The sequence below is a fragment of the Phaethon aethereus genome, assembly GCF_964289735.1.
Source record: "Phaethon aethereus genome assembly, chromosome: 12".
NCBI lineage: Eukaryota > Metazoa > Chordata > Aves > Phaethontiformes > Phaethontidae > Phaethon > Phaethon aethereus.
In genome coordinates this window covers 15,140,368-15,152,342 of record NC_138588.1, presented here as the reverse complement: position 1 = coordinate 15,152,342, position 11,975 = coordinate 15,140,368, and positions in this window count along the sequence as shown.

Here is an 11,975-nt window from a genome sequence, read left to right as displayed (position 1 = left end):
TCAACCTTTTGCAGCTCTGCTTTCTAAATATTTAATTGAAATGCTCTTAGAGCCATTTTACTTCTTTATCAACATGAGCCAAGCCAGACAATGTAACATGGCATATGTTAAGATGTTAATCGAGTAGCAGCGCACATAAGCGGCTGTTTCATAATTTTCTCCTTAGATGATCCTTGGCTCCAGTTTAACATTTCTTTGTGCTTCTGAATTGAAGGTTATAGAAGGATATATTTAGAGCTGTTAGTCTAAGAGAGAGAAGCATTAATTCAGTAAAATTAAGAATTAAGGGCTGAATCCTGCAGGCACCACTGGGACACAGCGCTTGTCGTGGTAGGGATGTGATAATAGTACCTTTCTGATAGTACTACTTGCTGTAATAGGGTTACTAATCCTTTTATTGAGTGGTTCCTCACAGTGTGCAGAGTAAATAGGTTTTTTTTAAATGTCACTTGGTGTCGTAAGAGCTATGGAAGAGATATCGAATCTTTCCAAAAGGATGTGTGGTCAGTTTAATAATGACCCTCTCTAACATGGCTTTCAGGAAGATGGACTTTGCCAAAACTGTCACTGTTGATATTCAGTAGCAGAGTTTAACTTGCTTTCCTCGGGAGCTAACTGGGTTTTTGCAAGAGGCAAAGAGGCAGCAGGACACTACAGGAAAAAGCTCCTGGGTGCTACTAACAGCCAAATACCTCCTATGCCTGGGAGACGCAGGCCTGGCAAATGCTGCCCACGTGGCATTGCACCCGGTAGAAGCTGCCTTGCAAGACTGCCCGTAGACCCTGTTGTTAAGTAGTTTGACAAACGACCCTTGGAGATGGTATGGGGGAACCACTGATGCAGTGGGAAGTGGAGACCTTTCAGAGCTGAACAATTTTTAAAAGGTGATGTGTCCAAAATAATTCCCTTTGGCAGACAGCTCTAACTGCTATCATGAGTATCCTTCTCATACAGAAGGCTTGTTTTCAGATACCTGAGTAAAAATACTGGGGCAGCCAATGTGTCACCATACGCTGTTAGGGTCGTACATGTGGGCTGCAAGTGAGCAGTTGGGAGGGTTTCCTGTGGCCCTGAACAGCCCCTGCTCCTGTTCCTCCCCCAGACCCGCGCTGGGTTGTTGCTGGTCTTGTGCTGAGCTCTCAAGGGAAAACTCTTACGGGTTTTTTGGTTTGGTTTTGGTTTTTCCCCTTCTCCAAAGACAGCTTATTTTAGAACTTCATAAACCTCCTCTGTCTTTGTTAACTGTCTGAGAGGATAGGTGGTTTACTATCTGAGATGGTAACTAGTTAACACTGCTGCTGCTAACTATATACTGGGGTTTTCCTTTCTAGTTGTAACTTTTCTTACTGTGTCCTGTATATCAGGTAATAATGTAACATAGTGCATAAGTACTGGAAACTGGGAACCCTGCAGTGGGGAACCCTTGCTGCAGGGTCAGGAGTCGTATCCTGTCTTGGTGATGTATGGCACAGCTATGAGCAGTGATGGAAATTTTCATCAATTGCATTAGGGTTTGGCAGAAATAATGTTTTCCCTAGGCTGTCCAAAATGTACCAAGCACACAAAACACAGCTACAGAGGCTGTTTTTTGGGAGGATATTCCAGCTTAGGCAAGTATTTGCAGTCTTGAGCTGAAGAGGATACAGGGTATCTCTGGCAACTTCACTGATGGTGTGAAAGTTATAATGAAAAAATCACTCCGAGCTCCCTGTGTTTGACCACCTAGTCAAACCATTACAATATTTTGCACAATGAATTGTGGCCCCACTTGTCCCCTGAATTTTGCTGAACTGGACTTGTTGCTATTATTGACATCTTCCTTCCTCCATCTGAGGATTGAGTCTGCTAGTGTCTGAATGATGAGAGCCATGTCCCATGTGACTTTTGGGGCTGGGAGGTCACCTGTCTGAGCAGACCCGCAGTGTCCTGGAGGTGCTGCTGTCCCACTCCTGCTGGGGACACAACTGGAATCCCCTTTGCCAGCATCCTCCTCTGCACAGTCTGCACCAGGACAGGAGTTGTGCTTCACCGGGTGGGTGTTCGCCGTGCACGTGCCCCTGCTCCCCCAGGGTTTGTCATGCTGCTAGCTTTCATAGGAAGTGAACGATCTGCGGTTGGAAAGCTGAAAAGGGTTAGTTTCAGCGGCTGTGCAGGCTTTGAGAAGGCTTAGAGTTAACTAGGCAGTAGCTAGTAAGTTCAAGGGCTTCCTCTTACCCCTCCTAACCACCTTCTTTCTGGTCTCATAGGCGTAAGGCTTCTCATATCCCTTGTGGTTATGTCGCTTCGACAATTGCAGCATTAAGGAAATACTCGGTGTGCTTAGAGAAAGGGAATTCTGCCACCTCTTCTAATACACTGGTCCCATATTGCGCAGTATAGTTCATCTACCTATTCCTGAAAGTATTGCTTAATTCGAGGAAGGTTGGCAGCATCTGGTTTTATGCCACTTCAAAAAAAAAAATTACATCCCCTTGCCTTCTCCCCCTGCTTTTCCCCCCCTCCATCTCTCCCCTGGTGCAAAGTAAACCCACCTGCACACCTGGGAAAGAACCCACTCCTCATTCTGCCCATGCCAAGTCGGGCTGTTAAAATGGGGCTGTTTTGAGTAGAAATACATAAATAGGTCAGGGAAAGCAGACATGCATACTTTGGCATAAGATAGAAGAGTAGCTTGAGGAAATGCATTAGTCTGATTTCCCCCCATCCCACCCTCCCCAAGAAACTTTCAAGAAGTATGTCAGTGTGGCTTCAGCATTTAGGAGCTTAAATTACTGCAGCCTTCAGAAGTTACCTTCAAGATTCTCTCAAAGATCTTGGGCCTAAAGGTTAAGTCAAAAGCTGAGGCTGTTAAGATGGGCTGGAGGCTTTCCAGTAAGGCTTCCCGCTGCAGACCCAAAGCAGCCAACGTGTGTTCCCTGGGAGGATGTAGGACTGGGGGTCTCCATGAAACACAGCGGCTTTTGTAGGGACCCATCCTGCTATGCTTCTCTAAACCACAGGCTAAGAAACCCCTGTTGCCTCTGCTGTTTTACTAACTAGTAGAAGCTGGGCTTTTGTTTTTGAGTGGCTGATGGTAGTTCTTCAGAGGTATGTTGATCCAGACTGGTGGTGTTTAGGGCAGAGTTGGCATTTTTGAGGAGCATTGCTGTAGACAGTAGAACAAGAGTATGTCCCTATTGAATTGCTCAGTGTGCCGTAACTTTCAAACAGTCTGCATGGTGATCTCTACTGAGTCTCATTGTTGGTTGTGATAGTGTCATTGATTCCTTTTTTTTTTTTTGCCAAGTTTTGATATATAGTTTTATGTTTCCAGGTTCTTGTGGTGGGTCGGTATCTGGTACAAGCTGGTAAATCCAAGGCAGCTGTTAAAGCTGCCACTTTTTTTACCACTTGTAAGAGACAGCTACCCCCAGAATCAGAAAAGGCACCTTCTTGTCCTGGATGAAACTGCTTGAAGTAGCCTGAGTTAAATTTTAGATCAAGTAAGTGAACTAGTTTAACTTCAGGGAGACTGCCAGCGTGAAGAAAGAGTGAGTAACTTAAAGGAGCTGTGCTTCTAGGTTGGGGGTGAATCACAGTGAGCCCCCAGGAGCAGCTTTCCAGGAGGAGCAACGCTGGCTGTTGGTTTACTGTACAGTTTCTAAGTTTAGTTTCCCAGTGGGCTCAGGTCCCTAATAGATTCAAACGGTTATTTTCATTAGCAAGAACATCTATCACTCCCGCTGCTTTCCTGCAGCTGTTCCTAGACATGCAGCAAAGCATGTGGGTAGCAGCCTCCAAACATTAGAAACAACTCTGTGCAGGGCCTGATTCAGCCTGGCTCTTGGGATTGCTGGTTGCAATTATTGTAATTGCAGTAGTAATTAGGTAAGGGATGCATCTGACAGAGAGAGAAGCAGACTTTTTTATTTGTAACCCAAATTTCACCTTTTAAAATGCATCTGTCCCGTTAATGAAGGAAGAAGTGGGGTGAAATAAGCAGAAGTGGCAAATACCTTGTAACTGGGATGGCTGTTCCTTTTCCACCTTTGACACTTGTCCTTTTATCTCCTGATTTGATGGAGATGCATCCTGCAGTGTCACCAGATGGAGCTTTTCTGTGTGGTGCTCAGGACCATGAGAAGGTCACTGTTCCAGCACCTTCCCAGTCAAAGGGCTGGTTCCTCAGGGTTGCCCTTGCTTGACTTCGAAATGGATCAGCTCCACTGGAAGGTAAATAAGAAGTGTTTATGTCATTAGGCACAGGCTTTATAGAATCGGGCTGTGTTAGCCTGTGCTGTGGTTAGGATGAAAGAAGCCTCAGTTTACCACTCATGAATTTTAATGATGTCCTCCCAGCATACTAGGGAGCATGGAGCAGGAGATAAAAAAAATGCTGTTAGAACAGAGACATCACGCTTACCCCTGCTGAAGCCATAGGACCTTTGCGTTTTAAAATGTCACAAAATCTGCTTGCAGATTGGAGGACATGAACTTGACTATCCTTTTCATGCCACCGGTTGACAAAAAGGAAACAAAGAGAAAGTGTATTTGCTGGCCTTACTGTTGCTCTTCTGCTGTGGCTTCTCGATACTGTTGATTAGTGCTGTGGGAGCAGAGGTCACAACTAGAAGAAGAGCCTGAACTCAATTTGAGAGTTTACATTTACTGGTTTAGACTGATATTTGGAGATAAAAGGACAGCTCTAGGGAGCTCCTGCCCAGCTGCCTCCTGGCAACTTGCCTCTTTCTCTTTGCAAGAAGAAAATACTAATGCAAATGAGCATGCTTATGCACAGTTTGGCAGAACCTAGCAGGACGGGAAACGGTGCTGGCTGAAGCATGTTCTCCTGAAAAGCCTAGTGCACGATGTCATCTGCAAGTCTGTAGAGTAGAAGCTGTGTTTGGACTAAGTTTGATCTATCTGTACCCTGCATCCCCCGATCCTGCATGTTCCTTTTCTGCATTAAGCTATCATGTGAAGCCATAGAAAACGTTTAGGTACAAAAATGGGCACATATACCTGAGCCCTGTTGCCTGCTGCCACGAGCGCTGCTTTGTAGGAGAGGCTGTGGATCTGTAGCAGCCCAGGGATTGTGAGACTAGGGCAGGAGGCAGTGGAGTGAGGTGGAGTCCAGGGTGAAAGAAGTGCTGCTGGAGCAGCCATCTGTTTCAGCATGACTTTGGTGAGCATGCCTTGCTGAGCTTTAGATCAGATGCAGTGATAACTCGTAGCAGCAGCAGCAGGTTTCCGTGCTTGGTGTCCTTTGACTTTTCTTGTAAGATGGTTGTTTTAGAAGAGTGAGATGACTTTTGGGTTCCCTTCTTTAGTTGCTATGGTAGATGTGAGTGTCTTCCCCAAGGCAAGGAGAAGCTCCCATTTTACCATCCTTAGCATTCCCTGTTCTCACAAATCCCCAACAGCTCGTTTTACTCCCTCCTTGGTGCTCCCAAGTGTCCACCCATCTGATTGTCTTCTCCTACACAAAGTCAGCTGAAGTGGATGTGTGCTTCAGTGGACTTGTCATATATTCTGACACATTGAAATTTTTTATTGTATTCTGTCCCTATAGCATATGCAGCTCTTGTATGAGAAGGGCCATCAGTATTCGCTCCTGCAGAACAGATTTTTAGACTGGTTTCAAAATGAGGTGGTATAACAGGATGGTCTTTGAGCATCTAATACAACAGTAGATATTGTCTCGGTAGCTTTGGTTCCTATCACCACCAGACACTAGAGCCATTTGTTTTGCCTGTTTCTTTCTTAGGATTTTAGTATATCCATCAGATACCTTACTTGGTCTTTCTTTGTGTGTGGTAGTACTTGTACAAAAGTAAAATAACTGGAAATGAGATGTTTTGTTGTGTTAACAGGAGATTGAATTATGTTTTATTCTACTAGGAAAAGAATTGCTCCCTGAACTCTGACAATGGTTGTTTAGTGTGTGTTCAGTAGGTGTCCAGCAGTAAAGACTTTTGTGTTTTGCATGTTAAAGCTCCTGGTCCTCTTCAGGGCAATGATAAAATGCCTTCAACTAATTCAGTCAGACCAAGCACGTGAAATACAGCACCCTTAAGAAACAGAAAAGGCTGCTTGTGGGTGTGTTTATATGAAGTGTAATAAGTTCCATACTGTTTGCACTCCTTGGCACATGTACTGAGGTCATTTATGGCATACTTTAATTCAGTCTCCACCCAATGCCTTCTTAATAAGCCAACTGGGAGGTAGTAAGACTAACATGGAAAACTCTGAAGCTGCCAGTGGGATACCAATTGTCTGCTTTGTAGCAGCTCTTTGGAAAGCTAGGAGTAAATGCCTTGAAGTGGTGGGATTTACTGAAGTGTGGGGAGAGGGGGGTGTTAATTGTGTTTAGAGATGAAAAAGTAAAATGCATCTGAATTGTGGAAGAGCTAACAATAAAAATAGTGACACCCATCCTTGGCTGCTTTGCAACTTGGGATAATAGCTCGCAGTTGCAATGATACTTCATTAAAAAAAAAAAACCACGGTTCTTTATATATAAGAGCAAAACAGCAAGAATTCTTACAAACAGTTACATTTGGGGTGACTTTCTACAAAAAAATAGCCAGATGAATATTCTTCCATAGTCTAGCAGGGTATTTCACAGCAGGAGGTTAAGCCTGTAGTACAGTGATAGAAATTCTAATATGTAGTATTTTTGTCATTGCTGTTTAGTTTAATTCAAGATTTCTATTCTCTCTTTCTTCCCTCACATCTAGCAAAACCGTACAATCTAAAGTGGACTGCATTTTGGTAAGTACAACTTCACAATGCTTTTTAATGTTTAATAAACTGCAGGACCAAAATAGATGGCTCTGGAGACTGACAGCTATTATGAAAGCTTTCCTTACAGTGTTTTTAAGGTACTACCACTACATGTGATCAAAACTAGTTCCTGTTGCCAAAAAAATACATGATGTGTGTTTGCTGTTTGTTTTCCGTGGAGGTGTTGACCTCTTGTTGCCAGCAGCAAGTGGCTATGATTGCCACTCATAGAACTGTCAGTATAGATACAGCACAGAAAGGTGACTTACTGCTTTTGTAAGCATGATTTTATTAAATGCAAGATTAGGTATTACACAGATCAGAGTATGCAAGAGGCTAATTGTGCTCTCAAGTTCCATTGCTCTTTAGGCCTTTAATGACAATGATTACTGCTTTTGTTGTTGCCTTGAAACAGTTAATTCATGGCTGGTACTACATTTTAAGGAAGAAACTAGATTGAGCTGCATGTTTGCACAAAATCTGGCAGACTACTGTCCTGGTCTGTGAAAATCTTGCAGGTGTCATAATTACCAGATCTTTGGTTGTTTCTTGACATCTTGCTAACTTCAAAAGTTGCATGTCATCTCAGGTACCTCCCCAGAAATGTGCAACACTACAGGTCCTGTTAGCTCTGCTGTACTACTTAGGACAGAGAGATTACCATTTTTTGAAGAAGGAAACCCTTGAAATGCTTAAACATAATCTTTATTTGTGCATTAAAATAACAGGATCTAGACAGTGATAAGAGATTATTTCTGGGAAGCAAATATCTAGCACTAACTCAGAAAGAGGTTTTATTTGTTTGTTTTTAATAGTGAGCAGGTTGCGAGTTTCTTTAAATCAGAGTCTGAGTTCATAAATCTTAAGACTGGAAGGGACTGCTTATTCTGACTTTCTACCTTCGGCATTTCGTCCAGAAGTACAAGTGGGTAAGATAAAAAGATGACATAGACAACTATCTGGATACTATCAAACAGAATCTGTTCAGCTGTATGGCTGAGCTAAATAAGAATACTCCTTAAAGTCACATCAGCAAAGGCCAATTCAGATGGCACTGAATTTTCTTTCCTTAAAATGTTGTCTTAGTTTATTGTGCTAAGACGTTTAAAGTAAGCTATATTGTTGTACTGCAAACAAACTTTGGACCCAGTCTTGCCAGTACTTAAAAATTCTTGGATGCATCCAACTAAAATAGTGATGCAAAATGCCATTTTTGTCCACTTTATTCGTCATTGTCATTTGTGGACACAAAGGAGGTGTCTTAAGATCTTTTCGTATGTGAGTCTTCAGTGGCAAAAGGTCAAATTGCATTTGTAAAACTCTTAACAGCAGGTTTTTCTGTGGTGAAAAATGGGAAGTGGGGTAGGTGTTCCTAAGTAGCATCGGGGAGAAATAGGAAGAAGAAACAGAGATGATGGCAATAGCCTTTGTTGTGGAGAAAGCTAGCAGCAGAGGACTATGGAAAACAGCTAGTATAAGGGCACTGGGACTGCAGTTACGCATACAAGAGACCAAAGTTACCTGCCTTTTACTTGTTGTACTGCACCACTTACATTCTGACATACTGTCAGTTTCTGGAAGATCATAGGAAAATCATTGTATGCTGTGCAATCCAAAAAAGATAATTAGCAAGAATTGTGGTGTAAACATCCATTAAAAATTCATTATAACATCTTTTTAACTGTAGTAAACATGTCTAGCAGTAGACTCTCTTATGACTTCGCTTGTTATATTTGTTGCCACATACTAAGTGAACTCTTGAACCTGATTTTTAAAATGATACGCTCCCTAGAATTGCTCAGCATGAAGGTTTAAATTTCTTTCCTTAGTCCTCTGAAAAGAGGTCAGTGCTGGTGAGAGAGTGCTGGGTCGATGGCTATGAAAACCAAAGCTGCTGATGGCTGGAGCAGTTGCAGTGTGGGCAGCAGCAGCGTGTAAGATCTGTTGAAGCATTGTGCCTTGGTCCTGCTGCAGAGAAGGTGATAGTTTGTCGCTTGTCTTTTTGGCCTCATAGGCAGAAACTGTGAAGCTTTGGCGGCTGTGCTTGGACACTGTCAGTACAAAGCTGCCATGTGTTCTAGGGTTTGTTTGGAATATGAGCACAAAAATATGTTTCTGCTTCTGTCCAGATAAAGCATATCAAATGTATTTATTAGCAGCTTTTTAGAATAATAGATATTGTTTCAAGTATTTGCCATTTTCTGTCTTGATCATATTTCCAACAAACCATCTGACCTTGAGCAAATTATTTAACCGTTGCTTCTTGTTTCTCAATCACAAAGTGGAGAGATGATTGCTTGGCTACTTTGCTATTCTTAGTCTGGTTGTTAAATCGTAGATGTTTGTTCTGCTGTAGTATGATGAGATTTAGAACCAGTCTGCGAGTAGGTGCAGCCTTTTTCTGCCATTGGTGTAGCCTTTTTTATTTCGATTAAGAGTACAGTTATCTATAAATACTCAAAATGTGGAAAGAAATATTAAGATCGCCCAGGCTCTCTAAAATAGTAGTCTTGTGAGAAGCTTGCAGCAGTGCCCTGGCCTCCAGCTCCTCTTCACCAGAACTCAAGGACACAAATAACCTGTAATTCTGCCTTCATTGTGGAAATATGAAATAGTTCAAATTTGAATGCTGTTTTTCACTGTGTTCATTAGAGGTGTTGTAAATGCTAATTGTTCCTTAGTATATTCTTCCCCTATCTTATTTAAAGTTTGGCCTGACTAAATACTTTCTTCTTCAAAAAAGTCCAGAAAAAGTACATTCCCTGGAGTTTTCCCATGGTAATCCCTTTTGACAACTTTAGGATGAAACTTCACCAACGTTTGTGACCTGACGGTAGATCAGCAGTCAGAGAAAACTAGTTAGAGAGAAATGATCCACCAAGGAAACCTGAAACGATATTCTGTGATTCTGGAAGCTCAGTTCAAATCTCTAGGTTCTCTGTTTCAAGCAGAAACACGAATAAATTCATGTTTCCTGTAACACAGATTAAGTCCTTAACCACGTTCTGTGTTGAACGGAACTTTGTCTCTCTGTGGTGTGAAAGGTTTCAGTGTGTAGTTAGTGTCTGTCAGAATGCAACCAGATGTCAAAACCTGCTATTTTCATTTTTTAAAAAAGCCCACAACATTTTGGCCATCCTGGTTTATTTCACAGCTGTTTATTTGCTCAATCAAAATGCCTGTTAGAATGAAAGAGAGAGTTGCTTCTGTTCCTAAGACGACTCTTGTTCTGTGTCTGTCTTAGGCAGCAAAAGGACAGATTCATTTGGAGCAGATCTGTGTGGCCGCTGATAATACAAATATAAATGGATCTCTGGTTTAATTTGTTTGCTACATATTTTGTGCATTTCTTGAGTGAACTATTTGTATTTGGTAACTGTCAAAACAAAAATATGGGAGATTCCCACTCCTTTATATGTTACTGGAAGTCTTTGCTTAGCTGTGACTTGAGGTTTCTAATTCTTTGTCCTTAGTTTTTCTGTCTCAGAATACAAGATCACTCAGATGTTTTGAGTACTTGATATGTTTTTTGGCTAAATTGAAGCCAAGTTGTGAAAATAAGTATGAGCACTGCTTGCTCCCCATTTTCACTGAATCTTCCTTTATTTAATATGTTTCCAGTTACAGAAGATAAATATAACGTGAAAACCAAGAGTAACAGAGGTGGTGCTTTGTAACGGCTTTACACCTCAGTCCTGCAAGCAGTTTAGCATGCTTATGCATTTTTCCAATGCAGCTTCAAGGAATATTGTTTATAAATAGCCTTTGGAGAACGTCTTCACCTCATTTGATAGAACCAGTCAGTCAAGGTCAGGAAAGTTCAAGCAAAATTTTTACTTAGATCCTTTTAAGTAGTGGAAAAGGATTCCCCAGACACTTTACATTCTGTATGGGCTTTAAAACTACTGTAGCATAAGCTTTAACAGGCTATGCAAAGGGGAATTTGTCCAAGATGGTGCCAGCATCGCAGTATTCCTTTTGAGGCTGTGACTCTTTTCCACTCAACTTAGTTTTTCCACACTATTGACCTATTTAGGGGCCGGTGGTGGAGAAAATTTATATTTTGTGTTCTTGTTTCTTTTTATTTGTTTCCATATGCATCCAACTTAACACAAACAAAAACTCAGGATGAATGAATCTTTCTCCTTGGTCAGCAGTCAGTAGGCCAGCTGAAATGTACCTCCACTTTCCCAAATTCTTTTCTGATTGCATGAAGAAATGTGAAAGTTTTGATAATTTGAACAGTTGGGGTAACAGAGTTAGTACTGAATTCACCAGACCTTTAGCACTGAGAACTGGTGGATGTCAGCTGAAGTTGAAGAAGATTGTACTTACTGAGGCTGTAAACCAAGTTTTGAGAGTTTTAGAAACGTTTAGAGAAAACAACCTAAACAAAACATAATGTTTAACAAATTTTTAAACGAAATAAAACATTGTTTCCTGAATCTGCTTGCACTGACTGTCACACTCCATCCTTTTGGATGGATCAGTTTTAAGATGATTTTCTCTAAATAGATTCAGTCTCATCTAATAAGCTTAGGTTTATCTAATTATCACCCAGGTAGGATTACCGCCATGAACTGTGCCTGTGACTCCTGGCTGCTTGTTACCTCTCCTGTTTTGAGGAGGTCCTGCCTCCCTGGGGCTACTAAATACTAAGTACTAAAATACTACTTCAGTATTTTTTTTGATGAAAGATTTAATGTTTCTTCTAAAACCCTGCCCTTTACGTTGTGCTCTGGCAAGTTAGATTTGGAAGTGAGAGGTTGTCTTCCACCTCGGTGTCAGAGTCAGTGGGAGCGTTCTTGTTTTGTTTTGCCTGGGATGCTCTTGTGGCATGGATCAGCGCTTACCGTGCAAGGTAATCTCACCCGAACCGTGTCCTTTGGTTGTGTGCTTTGGCATTTGCCGTGCAAAAGGAAAAGCAGCTAAGTTCCTCGAAGGAGAGGAGATCTAATAGAAAGTGCAGATTTTCTTGCAGTTGTTAAATTTCTGTCTTTTCATAAGTAAAAGATTAATTTTCTGTAAATTGTTTCTTTGAAGGATGTTGATCTTTACAATAATGGGTTTGTTAAAGGAAAACCCACCAGTCCCAAATGCTGTGATTTATGCAGGAAAGGAAAAACGGAGAATTTGACAAAATGCACCTATTGAGAAATACGTCTCTGGATATTTGGTGGTCCGAGCACCACTGCTGTGGAAGCTGCTGG